This window comes from Hylobates moloch, unplaced genomic scaffold, assembly GCF_009828535.3.
Source record: "Hylobates moloch isolate HMO894 unplaced genomic scaffold, HMol_V3 SCAFFOLD_20, whole genome shotgun sequence".
Lineage (NCBI taxonomy): Eukaryota > Metazoa > Chordata > Mammalia > Primates > Hylobatidae > Hylobates > Hylobates moloch.
This window is the reverse complement of record NW_026652295.1, coordinates 36,164,766-36,190,929: the sequence shown is the minus strand read 5'-3', so window position 1 is coordinate 36,190,929 and position 26,164 is coordinate 36,164,766.

Genomic DNA, 26,164 nt, shown 5'->3' with positions numbered 1-26,164 from the left:
AAATATAAAAACTGGCCGGGAGCGGTGGCTCATGCCTGTAATCCCAGTACTTTGGGAGGCTGAGGCGGGTGGATCACGAGGTCAGGAGTTCCAGACCAGCCTGGCCAAGATGGTAAAACCCCGTCTCTACTAAAAAATACAAAAAGTAGCCAGACGCGGTGGCAGGTGCCTGTAATCCAGCCACTCAGGAGACTGAGGCAGGAGAATCGCTTGAACCGGGGGCGGGGGGCAGAGATTGCAGTGAGCCGAGATCATGCCACTGCACTCCAGCCTGAGTGACAGAGTGATACTCCATCTCAAAAAAAAAAAAAAAAGAAAAAAAAAAAATGAAAATTAGCCAGGCATGGTGGTGCAGACCTGTTGTCCCAGCTACTCAGGAGGCTGAGACGGGAGGATCTCTTGAGCCCAGGAATTGGAGGCTGCAGTGAGCTAGGATTGCACTACTACAGTCCAGCCTGGGAAACAGAATGAGATCCCCATCTCTTAAAAAAAAAAATCATGATTTACAGATGAGGAGATTGGGACTTAGAGAAGTTAAATAACTTGTGCCAGCTCACACAGCTTTTAAGTGAGATAGTCAGGACTTGAACCCAAAACATTTGGTGGCAGGATTTGGTGAGGAAGGAAGGAAGGTTCTATGTGATGAGATAAAGCTTGGACATGTGAAATGGAACTCCTAATACCAGGCAGTCTGTGCCAAGTGTCCAAAATAGAGTTCACACAGAGTTGAAGGCAGTCAGAGCCAAGAGGCAGAGTTGGGCAGGCTCCAGGAGTCAGGGTAGGCTTCCTAGAGGAGGTGGCATTTGCAAGCATAGCAGGATGGTTTGGGCTGCTCCAGAGAGAGGTCTTGGGCAAAGGGGTGCAGGGACTAGTAGCCCAAATTTGGGCTGGTGCATTGCAGGGAGTGAGGGTGAAGGGACCCGGGTGGGCCTGACAACAGCTGCTTCAGTGGCCAAGTCAGAAGCCTGTGCCACCCAGGTCAGGGAGGTGAGCTGTGGAGACCCTGTGAGCAGGGCCAGACTTCACCCTGCTGGCACGAGGACGTTGGGGATTTTTTAACTAGAGGTGTAGACACAAGGAAACAGCATTTCTGGAGGATGGATCTGGAATACTTGTTGAGCACAGCAACCCACAGCCTAAGCTAAGGGGAGGAGCAAAGCAGCCAAAATCAGGATCTCTGTCCACCCTGTGTCCCATCCCAAGGCAGCATGGGACTTAGACTTGGAACCGAGCCCTCCAACTAGTCTAGCCACCTTGGGGGAGCAATGCCTAGCACAGCACCAGACACACAGTAGGTGCTCAACAAAGAAGGGTAACTATTACCCAGCCCACTGGGGTGACAATGCTGCCAGGACTCCCGGTAGGCTGGGGTGGTGGATGGAGGCTGTACAACTGAGTACTACCAGGACCACCAGGAGCTAAGTCCGGAGAGTAGAGATGTCTGGTTGGGTCATTGCTCTAGCCCCACAACCCTGCACATAGCAGGGGTTCACTACATTTTTGGTGACTCTGCAAGGCAGGCCTCACAATCCCCATTTTACAAATGAGGAAACTGAGGCTGGCAGAATTAAAGGGAGTTGTCCAAGGCCACACAGCTAGAAAGTGAGGGAATCAGGTTCTGCTGATTTTCCAAGCCCGGTTTCCTTAACCAGCACCCACTGCTACCTGCCTGGAGATAGGAAGGGGCCAGGAAGATGCTCTGCCTCCCCCATCAGACTCAAAGGTCTGTTTCATTCTCTCTTTCCCCTTGTTGGTCCCTGCTCAGGGTTCGAACTCTTTAGACCCCGATGGAGGCCAGAGGAGATCTTCAGAGGCCACCTCGATGACCTGAGTCCACGCCAGGCCCCCATCACTTCCTGGGGAGTCTGAGGAAGGCGGCCTCAGCAGCAGCGGGCGGCCTGCTAATTAGGATACAGTCTTTATGACTCACTATTCTGAGATGTCATTTTCTAGACTTGGGGTTGGGGGTGGGAGTGGAGAAGGTACACACAGAGTTGTTTTTAATTACATTTGGTTTGCTAATTTCTGATAGAAAATAAATATTTACCAGGAGCCATATTTCTTCATTTCACGCCGGCTGACTCCTGAGTTTATCGGGAGCCCAAACAGACACCTCCTGCTCACCTCCCTGCCTTCCCAAGTTCCTACCCCCGTGTGGAGTCACACACCCGGAGCCTGGAGGAGGGGGCGGAAGGGAAGAGATGGAAGGAGTTGGAGAGGCAGACAGGGGCAGGCCTGGCTTCTGTGGGCAGAAGGGCTAAGTTCCAGTATGGATAGAGGGAAGAGGATCTGAGGACCTGGAGATGCTCCTCCCTCCTCATCCTCACATGGGCAGTGGCCAGCTCATGGATGGGAGTCTGGAGGTTGGGTGGCCTCAGCTCTGTACCAGCCAGCCCCGAGCCTGTCCTCCCTTCCCGGGCCAGCTTCCTCCTTCCTACTGGGATGATCTCCAAGGACATTTCTGCCTTGCACATCCTAGGATGTGGTGATTCTGGCCCCCAGTAGCATCCCTCCAAGGACTGGCCTTCTGAGGCCTTTTTGGGTAATATGGATGGGCAGGAAGATTTAAAGGTCATCCTGTCTGCTCCTTGGCCTCCGGATGGGCCTTTGCAAGGGAGTGGGAGGAGGGAAAGGAGTAAAGGAAGGAGGGAGGGAGAAAAAGGATGGGGAGGAGAGGAGGGAAGAGAGGGCTGAGTTCCCCTGGCAGAGGGTAGGGGGCTAGGATGTGGCCCCCAGGAAGTAAGGACATCTGTGCTTCTCTCTGCTGAAGGTCCAGGTCTTTGGGTTTATAGGGCACATACATCAAAGGGGGTGCCTCTCTGATGCTGGAGAGGGAAGAGGATAACAGAGGCCCCTTAGCTGAGGGTTGGGGGCCTCAGCAGAGCGGAAAGATGGAGTAGAGAGGGTTTCTCAATCTCAGCACTCTTAGCAATTCTTGATTGTGGAGGCTGTCCTGGGCACTGTAGAATGCTTAGCAGCACCCCTGGCCCTACACAGTAGATGCCAGTAGCATCCACCCCCTGTCCCCAAGTCATGACAACCAAAGTTGCCTCCAGACACTGTTAGATGGTAGGTGTGTGCACACACGAGCGTGCAACGTTGCTCCTGATCAAGAAGCCCTGTTTAGGATAAGGGGAGGTGAGGCTGGGAAAGAGAAGAGAAAGGGAGGAGCCTCAGGAGGATGAGGAGGAGCTTGTGGGGACTCTGGGCTGAGTGGTGAGGGGGTCCCCTGAGAGATGAGGAAGAGATAAGGAGGTTTGGAGGCTGTAGACTGTAGAGTCCCCTGCCCCCAGCCTGGCTTTTAAATCCATGTTAAGCCACGATTGGGTTTTTTTTTTTTTTTCCAATTACATTTCAATTTAGCTCAATTACTTTTCCATTATTGTTCAAGCGACTCGGTTTTAATTGAAGCTGCTGGTTCTTATCTCTCTCATTCCCCCACATACAAGGAGGGAGGGAGAAGGAGGGTGTGGGTTAGAGGGAGCCCAGGTTGGTGGGGTTCTAAGGGCAATGGGCATCTTCAGCAGAAAGATCAAGGCTTCCAGAGGTGGGGCAAACTAGGAGCTCTCTGGGGCATCTCTGAGTGGTCAAATAAATCTGCGGGGAGAGCAGGAGAGCTACAAAGAAGGAAGGGTGTGATCACAACATATATGAAGTACCAGACATTGTTGTAGCCAAGGTACATTTAGTCAGCACAGTCCTGCAGGGGACGTACTATTAGCATCCGCATCTTACAGATGCAAAAACTGAGGCCCAGAGAAGTTAACGAACTCATTCTGGGTCATAATCCTGATAAACAGCAGAGTTGGGAGGCAGTTCAGTCCCCTGGCTCTTCAGTTTGCGTGCTTAACCCCAGGCTACACTCAAACCCTCTCGCATGGTTATGTCCACTGGCTCCTCCCAATACCTGTCCCCACTCCCAGACACCTCCTCCTTCTCTCCCTCCCAAGCTCTGAGTCTGACTCAGTTCCTTCCAGGGCATTTGGCTTTCCATCTTTATCTGTTTCCCATCTAGGCTTCAAGACCCAGCCCTCCCTACCTTTTCCAGGAAGTCTTCCCTGATTGCCCTTACCCTCATGTATTCCTACAGCCCTAAGCTGCCATTTACCTACCCATGTTACTAGCTTCTATGGGGCTGGGGGTGGCAGCCGCGAATAGGGTAGCGGATTGGGAAGGCAGTGCTTTGGAGTTGGACAGATCTGAATTAAGCAACCTGCAAGCCGTGTGACTTGGGCAAGTCATTTAAGCTCAGTGAGTCTCCATTTTCTTGCCTGTAAACTAAGTGTTAATAACACCATCTCTTGGTAGCGGGTGTTCTGTGAATTAAATTAAATGAGATGAAGTCTGTAAACACCAGCAAGGGGTAAGAGGCCTAAACACGGTAAAGGGGTTCCTTATGTTGACCCTGAGATGCAGGTACAGTGGGATCAGTCCCCCAACTTCACAGATCAAACAAATGAGCCCCAGAGATGTGCTCAAGTCCTGTAGGGAGGTAGAAGAGAGACTGGACCTGGGATCACATTTTAACCCTGAATGTCATCAATTCTGTGGCAGAGGAGACAGGAGAGGAGGGGTAAAAATAGCTGTGAACTTTCTGACCCATGGGGGTGAGGAGCCTGGACTCTTACTCTTCCTTCACCTTCCTTGCTCTGCCTGGCAGCCCAGGGGAGTCAGAGAGGGGCCACCCTGTGACTCTCATGGATGGGTGAGTGATAGTGGTAAAAGCAGGCAAGCCCCCCTGCCATGCATTTGTGGTGTGTACATGGTTTTCTCAGTTGAGAGATGCCTTCCATTGAAGTAACAGCATATTAGACCAAAAGGGGTGTCCCCTAGCAGGCTGGAGTGCAATGACACGATCTCAGCTCACCGCAACCTCCGCCTCCCAGGTTCAAGTGATTCTCCTTCCTCAGCCTCCTGAGTAGCTGGGATTGCAGGCATGCACCACCACACCCAGCTGACTTTGTATTTTTAGTAGAGACGGGGTTTCACCATGTTGGTCAGGCTAGTCTTGAACTCCTGACCTCAGGTGATCCGCCCGCCTCGGCCTCCCAAAGTGCCGGGATTACAGGTGTGAGCCACTGCACCCGGCCTGGTTTTTCTTAAGTAACAAAAAGTCTGGAGGGGTTGGTTCCTGAGCTGGTCGATGACTCAGGCTCTTCACAGATCCCTCTGCTCTGCAACCTTCAGTGTGTTCATAGCGTCCATCGCCTCATGGTCACAAAATGGTGGCCAGAGCACTTCATCACAGCCTCACACAACATCCTGAGCTGCAAGGAAGAAGAAAGAAAAAGAGAGCTCTCCTCAGGCACTCTCTCCTTTCATCAGGGAGAAAATTCCTTCCCAGGGACTGTCCAGCAGACTTTTGTGTCTCATTGGCCAGAACTGAGTCACACAGCCACCTCTGCCTGCAAAGGAGTTCAGGAAGTCCAGTCTCTGGCACCATAACCTTAGGGTGCACCCTTTGGCGGCTCAGTTTGATGTGGAGAGGGTCTCCTGGAAGATCCCCAACTTCAGGCCTTGGTGGACTTTGATTTCTGTCCTTCTCATCTCAAGCCTCCCTTGATTCGAAGCTCAGTTGAGCAGTATCTGCAAATAGCCTCAAGATAAACAGCTTTGGTGCTTACCTCTCTGGTTAGACGCTTTCATTCCCATATTAGCTTGGTATTCCCTGTTGCTTTCTCATCTTTTTGAAGCATTTAAGTTTATTTTGTTAAAATATATTTTATCCAGCACTTTTTGTGGTCTTTAGGAGGGTTGATCTGAAAAGTGCTCATGCATCGTTCCCTGGGAACTAGACTCCAGTATATGGCAAAGAGGAGAGGAATGTCAGATTTGGCCCAGACCAGTGACTTATCCTCCAAGGCTGCATACACGGCTGAACCTCAACAAAACTGGGGTCCTCTGAGAGAAGGAGAAGGACAAATGGCTGCCATGTCCACGACCTACAGCCATTGTCACAGTAACAATAATGATTGCCGAAACCACGAGGGCAGGGCCACAGGAGGCAGCTGAGAAATGTGCCTTTTTATCTGTACTTTGAGACTTATTGATATTTTCCTCCAACAAGCATTGTATTCATTTTTTAAATTTTGAGATGACAGACTCACAGAAGAGTTGCAAGTACAGTACAAATAACTTTTATTTTCCGAACCATTTAAAATAAGCTGCAGACCCGATGCCCTGTAACCTGCGAATACTTCACTGTGTATTTCCCGCACACAAGGGTATTCTGCTGCGTTACTACCATCTGATCCTCAGACCCCATTCATGTTTTGACGGTTGTCTCTCTAATGCCTTCTATAGCAAAAAGATTCAGTCAGGAATCACACGTTGCATTTAGCTGTCATGTCTGTAGCTTCCTTGACTCAGAAACAGTTCTTTGATCTTTTCCTTGACTTTGACAACTTTAAAGATTACAGGCCAGTTATTTTGTAAGTTTCTTAATTTGGATTTGTCTGTTTCCTCCAGATCAGATTCAAGTTATGCATCTTTGGCAAGAATATCACAGAATGGATACTATGCTTTTATTGTATCCATACAATTACCAGGTTTCAATTTGTCCCATTTCCAATGATGTTCATTTCCAGCAAACATGTTTTGGAACAGGTCTATAAGGCATGGCCTTTGACTTCTCGGAGTGTCTTGCAGCTGCTGTCCAGACCTGCACACATAAAATAAACAAAGGCCAGGGCAATCCTGTGCCCTGCAATAAATTGCACATTTCAGACAATTTCATGGTTTATTCATTCAGGGGAGAGAGCAATCAGAGAGGGCTTCAAAGAAAAGACTGTGATTGAGTATGGCCTTCAAGAATGGGGAGGATTTATCAGAAACTGAAGGGAAGCATTCTAAGGTGAGAGAAAGAGTACACGAAGAGGCTCAGAGCTAAGAACAAGGCATGTGTGATAGAGACAATGTTATGTACTCAACAAGCTGCATCCTTTCTCTTGAGCACATAGAAAGACTTCATTTCCTAGACTCCCTTGCAGCTCAGTTGGGCCACGTAACTGAGCTCTGGACGATCGAATATGGATGAAAGGAATGAACACTGCTTCTAAGCTTTCCATCCTCTCCAGATCCTTCTGCATTCTCCTCCACAGTCTCTCCTTCTCTTGCATGGTAACCTTGGAGATGGCAATTTGAAGATGATGGTATCATTATTCATTGTCTCCATCACTAGATGGAGACAGCCTGGGTTCCTAAATGTCTGTGTGGAGCAGAACTCTACTGCTCCCTCACTGCCAGCTACATTGGATTGTGTCATGAGTGGGCAATTAACCTTGGTTGTGATAAGCCTCTGAGATCTGGGGGTTATTTGTTACAGCAGCCAGCACACCCTGATTAATCTAGTATGTGATGGAGACATCAGGGAAACCAGTCTGGTTAGCACAGAGTTGTATGGAAATATGTAAGGAAAGATACATCCAGCTGATGGTGGTGCCTTGAGTGTCAGGCTAATAAATTTGGATGATTTTCAGTAGGAAATAGGGAATGACTTAAGGTTTGTGAGTTGGGGAAAAACATGAAAAAAAAGTGGTATTTAAAGAGGAGGGCCGGGCGTGGGGTCTCATGCCTGTAATCCCAGCACTCTGGGAGGCTAAGGCAGGCAGATCACTTGAAGTCAGGAGTTCGACACCAACCTGGCGAACATGGTGAAACCCCGTCTGTACTAAAGATACAAAAGTTAGCAGGGCATGGTGATGCATGCCTGTAGTCCCAGCTACTCGGGAAGCTGAGGCAGGAGAATCACTTGAACCCTGGAGACGGAGGTGGCAGTAAGCTGAGATTGCCCCTCTGCACTCCAGCCTGGGTGACAGAGCAAGACTTCCATCTCAAAGGAAAAAAAAAAAAAAAGAGGAGGTGGTTTCTGGGATAGCTTAGGCTTCAATGAAAGAAGCACGGAGGCCATTTGGAGGCTGTTACGGTCATCCAGGTAAGGGATGGTATTAAACAGGGTTAAGTTCAGGTTGACTGAAAACTCCCAAATAACAGTGGCTTCATCAAGATGAGCACTTATTTCTCTCACATAAATGGAGTCGGGGGTTATCAGTCCAGGGAGGTTACTCAGGCCCCTTCTGTCTTGCTGCTCTGCCCTCCTCTGTAGATGGCTTCCGGTTTATGATCTGACATGGCTGCTTGAACCCCAAAGATGGGAGGTTCGCATCTACTTTCCCGCCAACCGGGAGGAGAAGGGAACAAGGAAGGTAGCGCCCCTCCCTTTAGGGATACTCCACAGAAGTTGCATCTGCCAATTCTACTTACATCTTCATCACACAGAGTTGCAAAGGAGGCTGGAAAATGCAGTCTTTATTCTAGACGACCCCAGGTACCCACTAAAGTTGGGAATATGAGGAGAATGGATTTTGGGGGACAATTAACAGTCTCTGCTTAGGGTGGCACTGAGATTGGAGAAATAAGGAGAGATCCAAGAATAATTTACAACTGAACAAATGGTCTGGAGTTCAAATCCTGATTTCCCCATTTTGCTAACTATGTGATTTAGTCAAGTTCCTTAACTTTGGTTTTTTCATTACATACAGTATCAAGAGGAATGATACTACCTCTGCCGTTGGGAGATTAAACGAAATATTAAGTGTTAAGTATTTGGTACATAAAGGATGCCCAATAAATGGTAACTTATTTAGCTTAGGAGGGACAAGAAAGGAGGAGTGGAGGAGGCACAAGGGCAAAGAATTGAGACTCATTCATTCATTCACACATACACTCATCATCCCTTTATTGATATCCCAGCCACAGGGCTGAGCTCTGGAGATACTCAGGAAACAAGGCTCTGGTCCTTTTGAAGAAGTTCCCCAGCCACAGAGATAGAGAAGTAAACAGGCAATTAAAACATGCCAGGGTGGTGCCAGGCACAGTGGCTCACGCCTGTAATCCCAACACTTTGGGAGGCTGAGGCAGGTGGATCACTTGAGGCCAGGAGTTTGAGACCAGGCTGGCCAACATGGTGAAATCCCATCTCAACTAAAAATACAAAAAAATAGCAGGGCATGGTGGCATGCACCTGTAGTCTCAGATACTCAGGAGGGTGAGGCATGAGAATCTCTTGAACCCCAGAGGCAGAGGTAGCAGTGAGCTGAGATCATACCACTTCACTCCAACCTAGGCAACAGAGCAAGACTTTTTCTCAAAAAACAAACAAACAACAACAACAAAACATGACAGGGTGGAAAGTCTTGGCCCACAGGTTCAGCCAAATTTCTAGCTCTCTTGTTCTTAGTCCTCCCCAAGACAGTGGCAGGAGCTCCCCAAGGTTCTGACTCAGGCCCAACACTCCTGCTCTGCTGGCTCCGCCACCCTCAACCAGGGAGATGTGAAGTCATCAGTGGGGAAGAGTTCTCCTCTTTTGTCTCAAGGCTGAAGGCAACTTTCCCTCTGAATACAAAAAAGGATGAGGATAGGGCTGAATCGGGGAGGGGAGAGGACTGGGTGTTTCCATCAGTGTATGTTTGTGACAGCTTGTGCCTTGGAGTGGTTGTTGGATGACTTTATAGGCGAGGTGGTCCTCAGAAGTAGACTGACAAGATGGCTGCCATTGTCACGGGGTTCCCTAGAGGTAGAATTCCAGACATTGGCTGAAGGAGTTTGATTTTTCCCTTATAAGCATTTGGGCTCTGGTTCTGAGAAGATAGAGTAAGCATACCTCTATTCTGTCTCTCTCACTATATGAAACCATAAATCCTGAATTCATGGAGGAGATATCAGAGGATTCTGAAAAATAAATGATGGCAGGTGGATTAAGAAAGAATTAGGAGTTTCGCCCCTCTGGTATTACCAATCCTGGAGTCAAAGGCAGCCTGAAACTCAGAAGTGCACAGAAAGAGCTCCATGAGAAACTCTCTCTTTTTGGACCAAAGAGTAGAAGGGGACCCCGATGGGTCAGCAGAAGTGAGGGAAATCCTGGGTTTTTTTTTTCTTTTTTTCCTTTTTGCTGGCTCCAGTTTCCAAATACTGTGGTAGCAGTGGTGACGGCTGTACAGCAGTAGCAAATGGAGGCAGCTGGGCAGGTGCCTAAACCTATGAGAGAGGGAAGCTCTTATCTCTGATCAGAGAAGCTGTGACCCCCAGGAGCAAAGGGTGAATTCCCAGGGTTGTTTTTTTTTTTTTCTTTCTCTTTGTCTTCAGATTGAGTGCAGTGGCACACATCTTTGGTCCTACCTACTCGGGAGGTTGAGGTGGGAGGATTGCTTGAGCCCAGAACCAAATCCGGCCCACTGCCCTTTTTCATAAATGAAGTGTTAGTGGAAAACAGGTGTACTGTGTTGAATAAGATCCCCTGAAACTTCATGTCCACTTAAAACCTCAGAATGTGACCCTATTTGGAAATAGGGATTTTGCAAATATAATTAGTTAAAATGAGGTAATATTCTAATAGGATGGGCCCTAAATAAAATAAGACTGGTGTGCTTCTAAGCAGAGGAGAGCGAGATTTGGACACATACATACAGAGAGACACAGAGGGCAGGAGGCCACGTGAAGACTGAAGTAGACGTTATGCTGCCATAGGCCAAGAAATTCCCGGGGCTGGAAGAGGCAAAGAAAGATTCTTCCCTAGGGCCTTCAGAGACAGCATGACACTGATGACACCTTGATTTCAGACTTCTAGCCTCCTGAACTGTGAAGGAATATATCTCTGTTGTGTTAAGCCTCCTAGTTTGTGATAATTTGTTATGGCAGCCCTGGGAAACAAATGCAATGCCACGCTCATTCACTTATGTGTTGTCTATGGTGGCTTTTATGCTGCAATGGCAGGGCTGAATAGTTGCAACAGAAACTGAATAGCCCCCCACACCTGCACTGTTGTCTATCTGTTCCTCTACCGAAAAAGTTTGATGGCCTTTGACTTAGATGAAATCGACCAAGTCCTTAAAAAACACAGACTACCAAAGTATGCCCAAGAAGAAATAAAAAACCAGAATAATCCTGTATCTATTAAAGAAATTAAATTTATAGTTTAAAACCTTCTTTAAAAAAGAAACTTCCTGGCCTGCATGTTTTCGCTGATGAATTCTACCAAACATTTAAATAACACCAATTCTACATAATCTCTTGGAGAAAACAGGGGAACATTTTCCAATTCATTTTATGAGGTTAACATTATCCTAATACGCAAACCAGGTGAAGACAGAAGAAACTGCAGACTAACATCTCTCGTGGACATGGAAACAAAAACCTTAAATAAAATACTAGAAAACTGAATACAGCAATACAGAAAAAGAATAATATGCCATGACCAAGTGGAACATGTCCCAGGAATGTCGGACTGATTCAATATTCAAAAGTCAATCAGTGTAATCCATCATATTAACAGAGCAAAGAAGAAAAATCCACATTGTCATATCAAACTGAGATAATACTGTGGTTTTAAGCTGCTGAGATATGTGAGAATCTGATACTCAGCCACAGATAATTAACACAACACAATTGATGTCCCCTCTCTTCCTCCCCTATTCCTGCCCCACCATCTCACTCCCAGGGGTGACTGCTGGCCTGAATATGTATTTATCTTTTCCACCTGTTTCTTTATGTTTTACTCCATATGCACAAATCCCTGGATGATACTTGATATATTTTACATGTTTTAAAAGTTTGTATAAATTATATTGCATTGGGCCGGGTGCAGTGGCTCACGCCTGTAATCCCAGCACTTTGGGAGGCCGAGGTGGATGGATCATCTGAGGTCAGGAGTTCAAGACCAGCCTGGCCAACATAGAGAAACCTGGTCTCTACTAAAAATACAAAAATTAGCCAGGCGTGGTGGTGCATGCCTGTAGTCCCAGCTACTCATGAAGCTGAGGCAGGAGAATCACTTGAACCCAGGAGGCAGAGGCTGCAGTAAGCCAAGATCGTGCCATTGCATTCCAGCCTGGGCAACAAGAGCAGAACTCCGTCTCAAAAAAAATAATAAATAAATAATACTGCATTGTATGTGATTCTTCTGCTCCTTGTTTTTCTCTTAATATTGTATTGTGAGGTTCATCCATGTTATGTGTGTAGATCTTGTTCATGCATCCTACTGTAAGATTGTGCTACAATATATTTATTCATTCTTCTATTGATGGATGTTTCATTTGTTTCCAAATTTGTTGCATTTACAGTGTTGCTGGAAACCTTCTTGCACATGTCTCCGTGTGTAAGTGTGTGGGGATTTCTCTAGGGAAAGGGAACGCTCCCTCTAATCCTTTGGGTATTAAGATGTCTTTTCTCTGTATGAAGTGATCACAAGTTATGGGGTGTGCATGTGGTTTATGAAGGCTGGGAAGAAAAATTAATAACATAACAACAAATGGCAATGACCACAGGTCACTGAGCTCTGTGTCCCTGAACTAAATACTTGAAGTACTTAGTTCATGATAGTGTCTCCACTGGAAGGGGATATTGATGCTGTTGATTTCGCGTTCTACCCCTTGGGAATCTCTCTCTCCCTCTCATCTTCTGCCTTAACTGTGCAGCTTCTTTCTCACTCACTTTCCCCACCAAGCTCCCGCAACTTGCGAAGACAACATGAGAAGACATCATGGCCGGGCGCGGTGGCTCACGCCTGTAATCCCAGCACTTTGGGAGACCGAGGCGGGTGGATCACCTGAGGTCAGGAGTTCGAGACCAGCCTGGCCAACATGGTGAAACCGCGTCTCTACTAAAGATACAAAAAATTAGCCGGGCATGGTGGCACACGCTTATAGTCCCAGCTACTCAGGAGGCTGGGGCAGGACAATTGCTTGAACCCAGGAGGTGGAGGTTGCAGTGAGCCGAGATTGCGCCACTGCACTCCAGCCTGGGTGACAGAGCAAGACTCTGTCTCAAAAAAAAAAAAAAAAAAAAAAGAAGAAGAAGAAGAGAAGACACCAGGAAGCAGGAGAGAAGAAAGAACCCCCACCCCAGCCTCCACCATGATGAGGGGCTGCAGGTTGCAAATGAGCAGGGCTGAGGGAAGGGTGTGAGGCCACTAGGAGGGTAAAGAAGAGGCAGAAATCTTAATAGAAGGAAAGGGGCATGCGGGTGAGGAAAAGGGCCTCTTTCTCTGCAGAGCTCAAGAGCATTTCTATGTGGACCAACATGACCCAAAGTGTGCGAGAGCCTATCACAGGTCCCCTGCAATGCCACAACATACACACACACAGCAATACACAATACCTGGGTAAGTGAGCACACACACCGTATGCATAAATACACATGTATCGAAAGCACGCACACCTGTGCACACAGTGATACACATTCTACACATGCACACACCTCAAATGTACATGTGCACACACACTGCTCTCACTCTTTCCTGGTCAAATAAGAGTGGAAAAAATTGTAACCCTGAATCCTGTCTTGTAAATCCCAGTGCCCGTCAGAATTTCAAAGGCTTCAAGAAGTTCAGCATTCAAGAAGCTCGTCTCCTTCTGCTGAGGACCCCCTTCACCTGTTTCCTACTGTTCATTTCCTAATTGGGTCCTTAGTGTTATTTGTTTTTTAATGAGATATAGTTTGTATTGTTTCTTTAACCAATTTAGAAAAATGATCCATTACCAAAAAAAGTTTGATAATGCATAAGAGTACAAAAACAAAGTAAAAATCACAGAAAACTACTGCTAGCATTTGGGTATTATCCTTCTGGCATTTTTTCTCATAAATATGCATGTGCACTTCTCTTTTTCATAAATGTTTCATGACTTGGTCTTTTTTTCATTTGATAAGATACATTAAAATCTCTTAATGATTGCACGGTGTTTCATATTATGAATTGTGGCAGATGGTATTTTCCAGAGATGACTGCAACAGTACCTCCCATCTCACAAGCTCCTCTAGAAACTTGCCATTCTCCATCAATAAGCAAGGTCTGTTTCCCCTCCCCTAGGCTGACCTTTGTGACTACCTTGACTACTAAACACCATGTGATCCAGAAGCTAGGTTAAAAAAAAAAAATCCTGCCTTGTCCTCTTGGAATACCTGTATCTGGAACCCAACCACCACGCAGTAAGGAAGCTCACACAGTCATGAGGAGGGTCCTGCGGAGAGGAGCAGAGACTCCTGGTCCACGGCCCCAGCTGAGCCTCCAGTCTAGCCAGTACCAACCTGCCAGCCATGTAAGAGAGTTGCCCTTAAGTGACTCATCCAGCCCAAATCAAGCTGTCCCAACTGATGCCACAGAGAGCACAGGGCTGCCTTGCTGAGCCCTGCCCAAACTGCAGCTACATGGAAAAATAAATAATTGTTGTATTAGGCCATCATGTTTTGAGGTGGTTTATTTCACGGCAATAGATAACTAGAACATGGACGTATCATACTTTATGTAAATATCACACAATTTATGTATATTTAGGTTGTTTCCAGTGCTCTTGCATTGATGTTTAGCTTTCTTCTTCAGTCATCCTGTCTCCCAGATGGCTTCAGCCCTGTCTTACATGTTTGAGGTGACCAATTGTAGGTTGGGCACACACAGTAGGAACTCAACATGTGGTTATTGCAGGAGTTAGTGAAGGGAGATGGAGGATCTCATGGGGATCTAGGGGAGGGTCCTGCCTTCCTTTCCTTTGCTCCTGGGAGATGGCCTTTGGTCTGCTCCTGCTAAGGCGTCTGCCTCACTGCCTACGTCACTGGTTCCCATGGGTCCTTGGGAAGGGCAGGCAAACATAATGGGGGCAGGGGATAGAAGTGACCTGAAGGGGTTATGGAGAGCACAAATGAAGGTGCCCCCTTCTTGTATCCTTTCCCCAGGGGAACAGAGACTAACCTCTGAGTCCACAGACTTATTCCAGAGCCTGGTCTCCTGGAATGAGCAGGGGACAGGGCAGTACAGAGCTGGCTTGGTGGTTTGGGAAGAGGAGAAGACACAACTGCTGGCAATGATGCTGATAGGCCTGCCGGAATGGGGACTGTGGCCTCTCCCCCGGGAGGGCAATGTCCCCCTACACACAAGTGCCCCCCGACACACACACACACACGCATGCACACGTGCACTCATTTCAGCCTCCTGCTGCCACAGGGAGACCGGGGCATCCTGAGCTGGCCCAGATCACGGGCAACCTCTCAGGCCATCTGGGTCTCTGGCCACCTTCTCTGCCTGTCTGCTGGTGCTAGGCTATGAAGTGGGAGCTTGGTCAGGACTGGGTGGTGGGGGAAGCTGCCTCAGAGCCAAGCAGCCACTGAGCATGTGGGAGGGAGGGAGCTGCAGGGGCTGGAAGACATAGCCGCTGCCTGGCAGCCCACCTATCTTAGGAACATTTTGGACTGGGAAATCTCCCCGCTATCCAGAATCAGGCCCGCCTCTGAGCTCAGACTGCTGCTGCTTCCAACTTAGGGCACTCTCCCCCAGCAAAATGAGGATCGTCTGAGGCCGAATGAAGAAATAGGGGGGGCTTTTTCATTATAATCCCTGAAGCCAGCTTCCGGAACCTTCTAACAGCAGAGGTGGGAGAGACCTCAGGACAGTGGAATCCAGGGCTTTGCCTACTTGAATGTGCACATGAATTTCCTGGATTTTGTTAAAATGCAGATTCTTACCCAGTGAGTAAGACCTGAAGTTCTGCATCTCTAGCTAGCCCCGGGTGATGTCGACACAGCTGGTTGGTGAGCCCCACTTTGAGGAGAAAGGCTCTTATCCATTGCTTCAAGCTCAGCGGCCAAGGGAGGCAAATGGATGGGCTCCAGGCTGCAGAGGATTAGAATGCAGGCCTTGCTCTGACCCACTCTGCACAGCCCTGGATGGGCACCACATTCCTCTTGGACAGCTGCCCACACCAAGGGAGACAAGCTGGGAGCCCCCAATGGATGCTTGAGCTGAGACTGCAGGCAAGCACATGCTGCTGGGGTGGGGGCAGGCCCAGTGGTGGGAGAGCCGCCAGGGCTGGGGAGCCCTTCCCTACCTCTAGAACAAGCGAGGCAGCTGTCTCTGCACCAAGGCACCATGTCTAGGGCACCTGGCCAGGAAGAAGGGGAGGATGAAGTAGCCTAGAGATGGCCTCTCAGCTCCCACAGCCCCATGTCATCCCAGGCTCAGCCCACCTGCTACAGGCGAGAGGGAGGGCCCTTGCGTTCACACACACACCTCCATAGTTAAGTCACTTGGCAGCCCACTTGTAGATGAGAAGCGATCTCCCCCCACTCACTCTTGGCCCAGCTGCCCCCATCAGAGTCTAAAGCTTAGATAAGAAGAAAGGCCAAGAAGTCCAGGCCCCAGGGGCAAGGGACAGTGGCAGAACAGTTTTCTGCTCCGAGTGCATTCAGATCTACTAACTCCTGTTGGCTGAATGTAGGAGAGAATGGCAGGGAGCCCCCAGTCTGTGGATGGAGGCACAAAGCCTGCCTTCAGGGAGCTTCTAGTCCAAGGGGAGATGAACTACCCCTGCCCTCAGGGAGTCACTGATTTAGAGAGAGAGGCAGAGCCCCTACTCTGAGGGAGTCACCAATCTGAGGGAGGAGGCACAGCTCCTGTTCTCAGATCACGCCTGGTCTGAGGGGAGCTCTCACTTTGGCTGGTTGTCAGTTCTGCACGAGGTGGGGGCAGAAGAGGTTAGGATATGAAAGCTCTCTGATTCCAGACTGAAAGTCTGTGGAGATTATTGTGGCATGTAGAAAACTTTGATTTTTTGCTTTTGCTGGTAATGGACTGAAATGGCAGGAGAACTGGAAGCAGATAGTAGGAAGGACCTCCTCCTACCCATGAGAAGGGAGGGCACCAGCGTAGGTGGGGTTTGGTACAGGGAAGGATCTGCCTCCCCATCCCCACATTATTTGGACACTTACCCCTGAGGCTCAGGTGTGATGCAGCATTGGTGGGTGATATCTTAATCTCATCTCAAATTGTAATCACCATGTGTTGAGGGAGGGACCCCGTGAGAGATGACTAGATCATGGGGGCAGTTTCCCCCACACGTTTTTCTTGTGATAGTGAGTTCTCACGAGAGATGATGGTTTTATAAGGGGCTCTTCCCCTTCACTCTCTCTGTCTCTCTCTCTCCTACCGCCTTGTGAAGAAAGGTGCCTGCTTGCCCTTTGCCTTCTGCCACTGTGAGTTTCCTGAGGCCTCCCAAACCATACAGAACTGTGAGTGACTTAAATTTCTTCCTTTATAAATTATCTAGTCTCAGGAAAGTTCTTTATAGCAGTGTGAAAATGGACTAATACAGTGGAGTTTGGGGGAGGGGAGATCACCTTTCAAAGCTTCTTGAGGAAGCTTTGAAAGTGCAGTTCTTGAGAACAGACAGGATCTAGCAAGAAGCCCTGCCCAGGTGTTCAGGAAAACAGAACCTTCCCCACTTCCCTGAAGGCTATAGTCCTCATCAACAGCACCCCAACTGAGAAGCCCCCTCCCCATTTCCTCCACCATCAGAAGCACAATGGCCAGACCTCTAGGCTGCCACCAGGAGGCCTGGGTTCACTTCCTAGCTCTGTTTCTGATTCACTGTGTGACCCGGACTCGCCCTGAGCCTCTCTGAGTCTCAGGCACCTCATCCATCACACAGGGAGAAGAGAGGCCAGCACCTGGGACTGCTGTGGGTTAAACGTGATGCTGTCAGTGAGAGCAGCTGGTAGGCTGTAAATCATCCCCTAAGCACAATGGGCTATCACAACAGTTTAATTGTGATCATGTACCTTACTATGGTGACAGCGTCCAGTATCTCCTGTCAGGGTAACGGGACACTGCCTGCCCTCTGGGATCGCAGAGTCTCAGGCAGAAACACAGGCCTTAACACACAGGCTTCTCTTAATAGCCACGGCCCGTCCTCAGGAAGCCATTTAGGACCCGCTGGGCCCCATACCTCCAAAATTCAAGCAGCCCCACCAGGTGGGTCCTGGGGCTTGTGGAGGGAAGTCAATTCACCTGCTCAGCCCCCTCCCCCAGGCCCCAGGAGCTGACAGCCCAGAATACTGAGCATTAGGTAGTCACTGTCCTCTTTCTGAAAAACACAACTCTATTAAAATAACAGCGTGATTTTGTTAATTATTCTCAATTGTAAGTGAGTAACTATAGGAAGAGAGACAATTCATTCAGCTCCCTGCTGCCTGGTTGAGTTTCCTAAAATCCCACTTGGCCCTTGTCACTGCATCCCCTTCCCCAAGAGCTTTCAATGGCTCCCAAGATCACTGAGGATGAAGCCCCAAATCCTAGGTCTGAGATTTTGGAACCTCCCCAACCTGGGCCCTCCCTACTTCCCTGCACTGACAGGACTTCACACTCTGGATGAACTGGGCTGTCTATTCCATATCCTTGTCTTTTCCTTTTTCAGCTGAGCTCGTTTAAGACTCAGCAAATCCAGCTTCCTCCATGAAGCCTGCTTTGATTGCTATAGTCCAGAGTTTCTCCAAGCGGACTTGCACCGTTGGCATCATAATCACATAAAACGCACGGCAGGTGGCGGGGGAGGAGGGGCTGTGAGACCTATTGGCTCAGACTCCCAGGAGTGGGTCTGCGAGTTTGCTCATTTAACAACCCCTACCCCCTCATGCTCCACAGCCCAGCCCTTGGTAACTCATTGTCCTGCTCTGAACTCCTGTAGCACTCGGGCCAGGACCTCTCACCGGGATATATCACATGATGGACATGATGGGCTAGACACTCCAAAAGCCCTCTCTCTATAAAACACCAAATCCTTCATAAGCCATACTGAATGACATGGGGCTTGGGAGAAGTCAGGGAAATCTTCAAAGCTGCCTTGAAGGAAAATGCTGATGTGGGCTCTACGTGCGGCTAACTGTAGGGAAGGCAAGGAAACTGACCTGAGACTCCTGTTTTAAGGCAGGAACTCAAGTGGCTGGTGTCCCCTGGCTTCCAGCAAAAGCTATTGCAAATCATCTCTGGGGGAAAACATTTCAATTGAGTTCCCCAAGATTCCCACAGGTGAGGATTAAGTGGAACAAATTCACTATCAAAGTTCACCAAATTCTGGAGAGGATGTGGAGAAATAGGAACGCTTTTACACTGTTGGTGGGAGTGTAAATTAGTTCAACCATTGTGGAAGACAGTGTGGCGATTCTTCAAGGATCTAGAACTAGAAATACCACTTGACCCAGCAATCCCCTTACTAGGTATATACCCAAAGGATTATAAATCATTCTACCTTAAAGACACATGCACACATATGCTTACTGCAGCACTATTCACAATAGCAAGGACTTGTAACCAACCCAAATGACCATCAATGATAGACTGGATTAAGAAAATGTGGCACATACACACCACGGAATACTATGCAGCCATAAAAAAGAATGAGTTCATGTCCTTTGCAGGGACATGGATGAAGCTGGAAACCATCATTCCAAGCAAACTAACACAGGAACAGAAAACCAAACACCGCATGTTCTCACTCATAAGTGGGAGTTGAACAATGAGAACACATGGACATAGGGAGGGTAACATCACACACTGGGGCCTGTCAGGGGATGGGGGTACTTAGGGGAAGGATAACATTAGGAGAAATACCTAATGTAGATGATGGGATGATGGGTGCAGCAAACCACCATGGCACATGTATACCTGTTAACAAACCTGCACATTCTGCACATGTATCTCAGAACTTAAAGTATAATTTAAAAAAAGAAAAGAAATGGAATGAGGAGGTAAGACAATTAAAAGGCAATTAAACCTCAAAAAAAAAAAAAAAAGAAAAAAGAAAATGAGCCACCAGGAGTGAGAGCCAGCAGAAATCATAAACGCCAGATTTCAATTCCCAAGGAGTTCAGATACTAGGGTTATCAGACACTGATTACAAAATAATCATGCGTAAAACACTTAAAGAAACAAAAGATGGAATAGCAAAGATGATCACGCAACAAAGACTCTCAAAACTAACGAGGAAGATTTTTAAAGAACTCAATATACCTTGTAATAAAAATCAAGTCAACAGATGCGTCAAATAGGGATTCAACATACCTGAAGAATTATTGGAGACTTTGATTACAGCACAGCAAGTCAAGGAAATGCAGTATGAAAAAGGGGTTAAGAGAAATGGAAGCTAGAGTTTCAGAAGAGAAGTGAGGATGGAGAAAATGAAATAATTGAAAATGGCTGGAAAATTTCCAATTTTGATGAAACATGTGGACTCATAGAGACAGGAAGCACCATGAAAAGCAGGATAAGTTAACAAGTCTCATCTAGACCACCTGGTAAGGCCGCCTGAATTTCATGGGTTCAGGGCCCAGTGGGTCCTAACTTGTATCCTGAAGATAGGCGTTGGCTATTAAGAGAAACTCACTGTGTGGAACATCAACAAAAAGAGGACATCCTCAAAGGAGCTGGAGAGAAAACAGATCTCATGTCATGCTTCTGTGTCAGTTCCCTGCATAGGAGCATGCCCAGTCTCTCCAGCCGGACTGAAGTCCCTTCACACCCAGGCCTCTGTCATCTGTGTGCCGTCAGGTGCATCATTCACCCTCCGAGCCTCCGGTTTCTCCCTGGTCAAAGGGTTGAGGGGCATGTTGCGATATGGTCAAAAAGAGTGTTGTTTTTGGAGTCAGGCAGACCTGGGATAAACTCTGGCTCTACTACTAACTCGCTGTGGTCATTTTTGATTTCCTGGGGCTGATGCTAGGTCATTGGTGTGTGTTGTTTACGTCGAAGTTAAAAAGAATGAAGAGCAACATGAGAAAATACCCAGGTAAAGATTCTGGTGTTTATTCACTTAAGTTCCCACTCTGTGTTCAGACTTTCCTTACGCATCCTCTCGTGGGGCCCTCAAAACACCCCTGGAAAGTGGCTGTCATCTGGAGAGGGGGCCTCCGGGGCCAAGGCGTGAGAACATCTTCCCCTCAGCTCACACTGTACTTTCAAGCGCCTGTGCAAGCCTCCCTCTCTCTTAATTTTCTTTCCCCTCCTTCTTTGCTGGCTCCCACTCTCACTCTCTCCCTGACACCAGCACACATTCCAATGTACTTGATAGGTGTCCTTGAATGTGTCTACCTGTCCTTGTTAAATGTGTCGTGTTGGTTTGAGGGAAAACGTTTATAATTTCCATCAATGATATTGTGCTATGGACCTTCATTCTTTTTCTGTTTTTCCTCCTCAACACTCTGTTTTTAATATCTATCCCTGTATCTGTCAGTACATCTAGCAGGTGGCTTTTCATGGCTGTTTGCCATTTCATAGTGTGCATAGCATTCCTGGAGTAGCAGGACAGTTTTCTGCTCCGAGTGCATTCAGATCCACTCAACTCACGCGGACTGAATGTAAGAGAGAATGGCAGGGAGCCCCCAGTGTGAGGATGGAGGCACAGAGCCTGCCTTCAGGGAGCTTCTAGTCCAAGGGGAGATGCCTCCCCATCCCCACATTTCACACTTCACAGGTGAGGTGACCAAGGCTCAGAGATACTAGATGACCTTGCCCAAGGTCATACAGCCAGTGAGGGGCTCGTTTTTGTCAGACTCTTCACAGCAGACGTCTTTCCCTTCACAGATTCAAAGACAGCTGCTCGTTGCCTCTTCTCCTTGGGCCCACGGACCTACCTACCTGTCTGGGCAAAAAGAAGATCTATTCCTGGGCCTCCACTGGCCTCCAAAATACCCCACTCTTCCTGGTGCCTGGGTTCTTAAAGGCTCCACCCTCTTCTTTTAAACCTGTTCAGTGGATTTCTGGTTTTTTGTTTTGTTTTGTTTTTTGTTTTTGAGACGGAGTCTTGCTCTGTTGCCCAGGCTGGAGTGCCGTGGCGCAATCCTGGCTCACTGCAACTCCCGCCACCCAGGTTCAAGTGATGCTCCTGCCTCAGCCTCCCGAATAGCTTGGATTACAAGCACCCACCACCACGCCCAGCTAATTTTTGTATTTTAGTAGAGATGGGGGTTTCACCATTTTGGCCTGGCTGGTCTTGAACTCCTGACCTCAAAGGATCCACCTGCCTCGGCCTCCCAAAGTGCTGGGATTATAGTTGTGAGCCACCGCACCCAGCCATCAGTGGATTTCTTTTACAGTATTTAGCTTAATGTATTTAATTAGGTAACATACTTTATTTGAATAGGTAATACCATCGCATGTTTCGATATTAGAAGATATGAAGGAGTATATAGAAGTGAAATCTCCCTCTCTGCTGACCCCTAACCACATAGTTCCCCAACCTGAAAACAACCACTGTTACCAGTATTTTATGAATCCTACCAGAGATATTTTATCCATACACAAAAATGTTTACATGATGTTCTCAGCCCCACTTTATGCAAATGCTAGCATACTCTTTATACTTTCTACATTCTACTTTTGTCACATCAGACTGTGTCTGTAGGATTTTTCCCCATCAGCACCCTCTATCAGCTTCTGCTTTCTTTTTTTTTTTCTTTTCTTTTCTTTTGAGACAGAATTTTGCTCTTGTTGCCCAGGCTGGACTGCAATGGCACAATCTTGGCTCACCACAACCTCTGCCTCCTGGGTTCAAGCGATTCTCCTGCCTCAGCTTCCCGAGTAACTGGGACTACAGGTGGCCACCATGCCCAGCTAATTTTGTGTTTTTAGTGGAGATGGGATTTCTCCATGCTGGTTAGGCTGGTCTAGAACTCCCGACCTCAGATAATCCGCCTGCCTGGGCCTCCAGAAATGCTGGGATTACAGGCGTAAGCCACTGCGCCCAGCCTCTGCTTTCTTTATGACTGTGTAGATTCCATTGTATGAATGTACCATCATTTTTTCAACTAGATCCCTACCGATGGACATTAGATTGCCCAACCTTTTCATTTTAAAAATGCTGGCCGGGCGCGGTGGCTCACGCTTGTAATCCCAGCACTTTGGGAGGCCGAGACGGGCGGATCACAAGGTCAGGAGATCAAGACCACAGTGAAACCCCGTCTCTACTAAAAATACAAAAAAAAATTAGCCGGGCGTGGTGGCGGGCGCCTGTAGTCCCAGCTACTCGGAGAGGCTGAGGCAGGAGAATGGCGTGAACCCGGGAGGCGGAGCTTGCAGTGAGCCGAGATCGCGCCACTGCACTCCAGCCTGGGCGACAGAGAGAGACTCCGTCTCAAAAAAAAAAAAAAAAAAAAAAAAAAAAAAAAATGCTACAGCAAACACCCTTACGCCTATGTGCTTTCTCTGGAGGCGAGTGGAGTGAATATTATGATGCCCTGCTCAGACTCCCTTAAGAACCAGAACTCTCATTCCCCCAACTCCCAGGAGCAGGGTGTTAGCTGCTGAAAGCTCACAGCTGCAAACCTTTTCAGGAACTGCCCTTCACTGACTCTTGATCAGGGCCATGTCCCTCCCTGGGGCATAGACATCCACTGAGGGGTCTAGAAGGGGACCTTGCCTGAGTTTGGGATGTCCCTGCAGGGCTGTCCCCACCCGGAGCTCCTGTGGGATCTGCATTGCGGAAACCTCTCCCTCTGCTCATCCTGCCTCCCTCACTCCCCTGCAGGCGTTGTTCCCAAGAACGTTCCCCAATAAACCTCCTGTATGCAAATCTCTGCCTCAGAGATTGTTTCCAGGGAATCCAATCAAAGACAGAAAGTCTGCTTGTAGGGTAAATTCCTAGTTAGGAAATCAAAGAACCAATGTTTATATGTGCTTATAAATTGGGTAGATTTCAACATATTTTCAAGGGACTGCACAAAAAGCTATGTATGCAGCAGGCATGCAATAACTGTGCTGAATGGATCCCTTCCACCTGACCAGGGCTAGAGTGCTTTTGTACAGATGGTCACAGGGTTTTTCGGTACCCTGTGTGACAGGCAGCTGGGGAGCTGGGCTGGGAGGCGGCTGCTTGCCCAGGATGGCACAGCTTATGTGGCAGAGGCAGGGTCAGCCTGGTTCACAGCACATGTGAAGAATGGGACCAGTGGATGCCCACAGTGGGACTGGGGAAAGGAGGCAGGGGGCACTCTAGGAAAGCACACACAATGGAGTTTGCAGCCAGAGGTTCCAGGCCTTGTGAACCCACACCATGTGGGGAGGGTCCTAAAAGTGGCCCCAAGATCATCTCCTTTTGGTGTGTTTGGACCCTTGGAGTTTTCCACTGGAGCTGGAAGGGTGGTTCCTCATGAGGTGAAGCAGGCAGTTGCTAAAGGAAATGGACCCCAAGTCAGGTAGGAGTGGGGATGGGAAACTTTCTTTCCTTCCTTCCTCTCTAGAGAATTCTTTCTCTGTCCCCCCCCCAGGTTACCTCCTCAAAGGCAAATCTAAGCTCAGACATAGAAAGGGAGGGCGAAAGGGATAGAGAGCCCTTCCTCGTTTTCACGCCTGTGCGTGGCCAGCCTTCCCCCTCTGCAGCTCCTCCTGCAAAGGGCGGCCCCATTGCACAGCTGTGCAAATGGGCCATCTGAGGCATTCAGTGACCTGTTCAACATCACCAATACATTAGCCTCAGAGACTTGGCTCCACCCAGATCTCCTGACCCCCATCTTGAACCCAAGTTTCACACCTTGGCATGGGATGGAGGCAGGGCATAGCAGGGAGGGGCAGGCTGGGAGCCTTTCCCCAGGGCTGCCCCATCCCACCCCTAGAAGTTCAAGCTCTAGGGTCCCAGCTCAATGCTACTCAGGAAGGAGGGCAAGCAGACTCCACACCCTCTTTCATCTCAATACTGCCTCTTGCCCCAAGCCTGGACTGACAGAGTCACAGCCAATCACAGTATCATCACCAGGCCACTACCCAAGGAGTTTTCAACTTTAGGGACTGCAGCAGGGGGCGAGGGGAGGGCAGAGTTCACAGAACCTCTTAGGCAGGGTCCTGCCCATCTCCCATCTCTGATGCCCCCCAGACCACCCAGTCTGCCCCGCCCTCTCTCTTCTCACCTGAACTTCCCCTTTCCTCAAACTCTCGAGGCCACGGTAAGCTGTTAGATGCCAAGAAAGACGAATTCAGACTCACATGAGAGCCGTGTACAAGCTCTCCACAAGCTACTCAAATGTCTGTCTGACTTTTAGACTGCACAAAAATAGTTTTATGCACTAAAATAACCTTTGTAAGCATTTATAACAGTCCTGACGTATGTCCAGCCCTGACAGCCAGCTTTCAACACGGCTCTCTCTACTCCACACACCCTCAGCCTGCACGGCCTCCACTTCCCCTGCTCCTCTGCCTTGCAGATCATCCTCTGCATGCTCCAACCCTCCCCCAGGAACCCCCGCTTTAGGGTGCCTCCACCATCCTCCCAGGGGAGAGGTGCCCCCTCTCCCATCCAGTAACCCCTGCTGACGCTCAGTGTCATGAGTTCATTACTGTGCCCTACCCGCCCCCAGCAAATTTCTTTTCTTTTTTCTTTTTTCTTTTTTTTTTTTTTGAGACAGAGTCTCATTCTGTTGCCCAGGCTGGAGTGCAGTGGCACGATCTCAGCTTACTACAACCTCCGCCTCCCGGGTTCAAGCGATTCTCCTTCCTCGGTCTCCTGAGTAGCTGGGACTACAGGCATGCGCCACCATGCCCAGCTTGCCCAGCTAATTTTTTGTATTTTTAGTAGAGACGGGGTTTCACCGTGTTGGCCAGGATGTTCTCGATCTCTTGATCTCGTGATCCACCCACTTCGACCTCCCAAAGTGCTGGGATTACAGGCGTAAGCCACTATACCCAGCCCCAAATTTCTATATTGACATCTCAACTCTCAGTATCTCAGAATGTGATCTTATTTGGAAATAGGGTCATTGCAGATGTGATGAGTTAAGATGAAGTCATACTGGAGTAGGGTGGGCCCTGAATCCAATAAGACTGGCTCCTTATTTTTAAAATAGCCATATGAAGAGGGAATAATGCAAAACCCCCAAATACAAAGAAGGCCACAGTTTGCCAGCAAACCACCAGAAGCGAGGAGAGAGGCCTGGAAAAATTCTCCCTCACAGCCTCAGAGGGAGCCAGCCCTGCCCACACATTGGTCTTTAACTTCAAGCCTCCAGAACTGTGAGAAAATAAACTTCTGCTGTTTAGGTCACCTGGTCCGTGGTACTTTGTTAGGCCAGCCCTAGCAAACTAGTGAGCACTTAGTCTGCACAGGCTAATACTCAGCTCCTCACCAGGGTGAGCTAATGCATTCCTGGGTGCTGTGAGCTAGGTGCTTGTTATCCTCATGTACACTTCGGGAAGCTGAAACCTAGCGCTGTTAAATAGTAGAGCCAAGACGAGGACGCAGGCTGTCTGACTCCAGAGCTTGTGTTCTTAACCACTAGCCTCTATGTTCTTGGATGATGATGATGACAACGATGATGATGATGATGACGATGATGATTGATGAGGATGATTGATGATGATGATGAT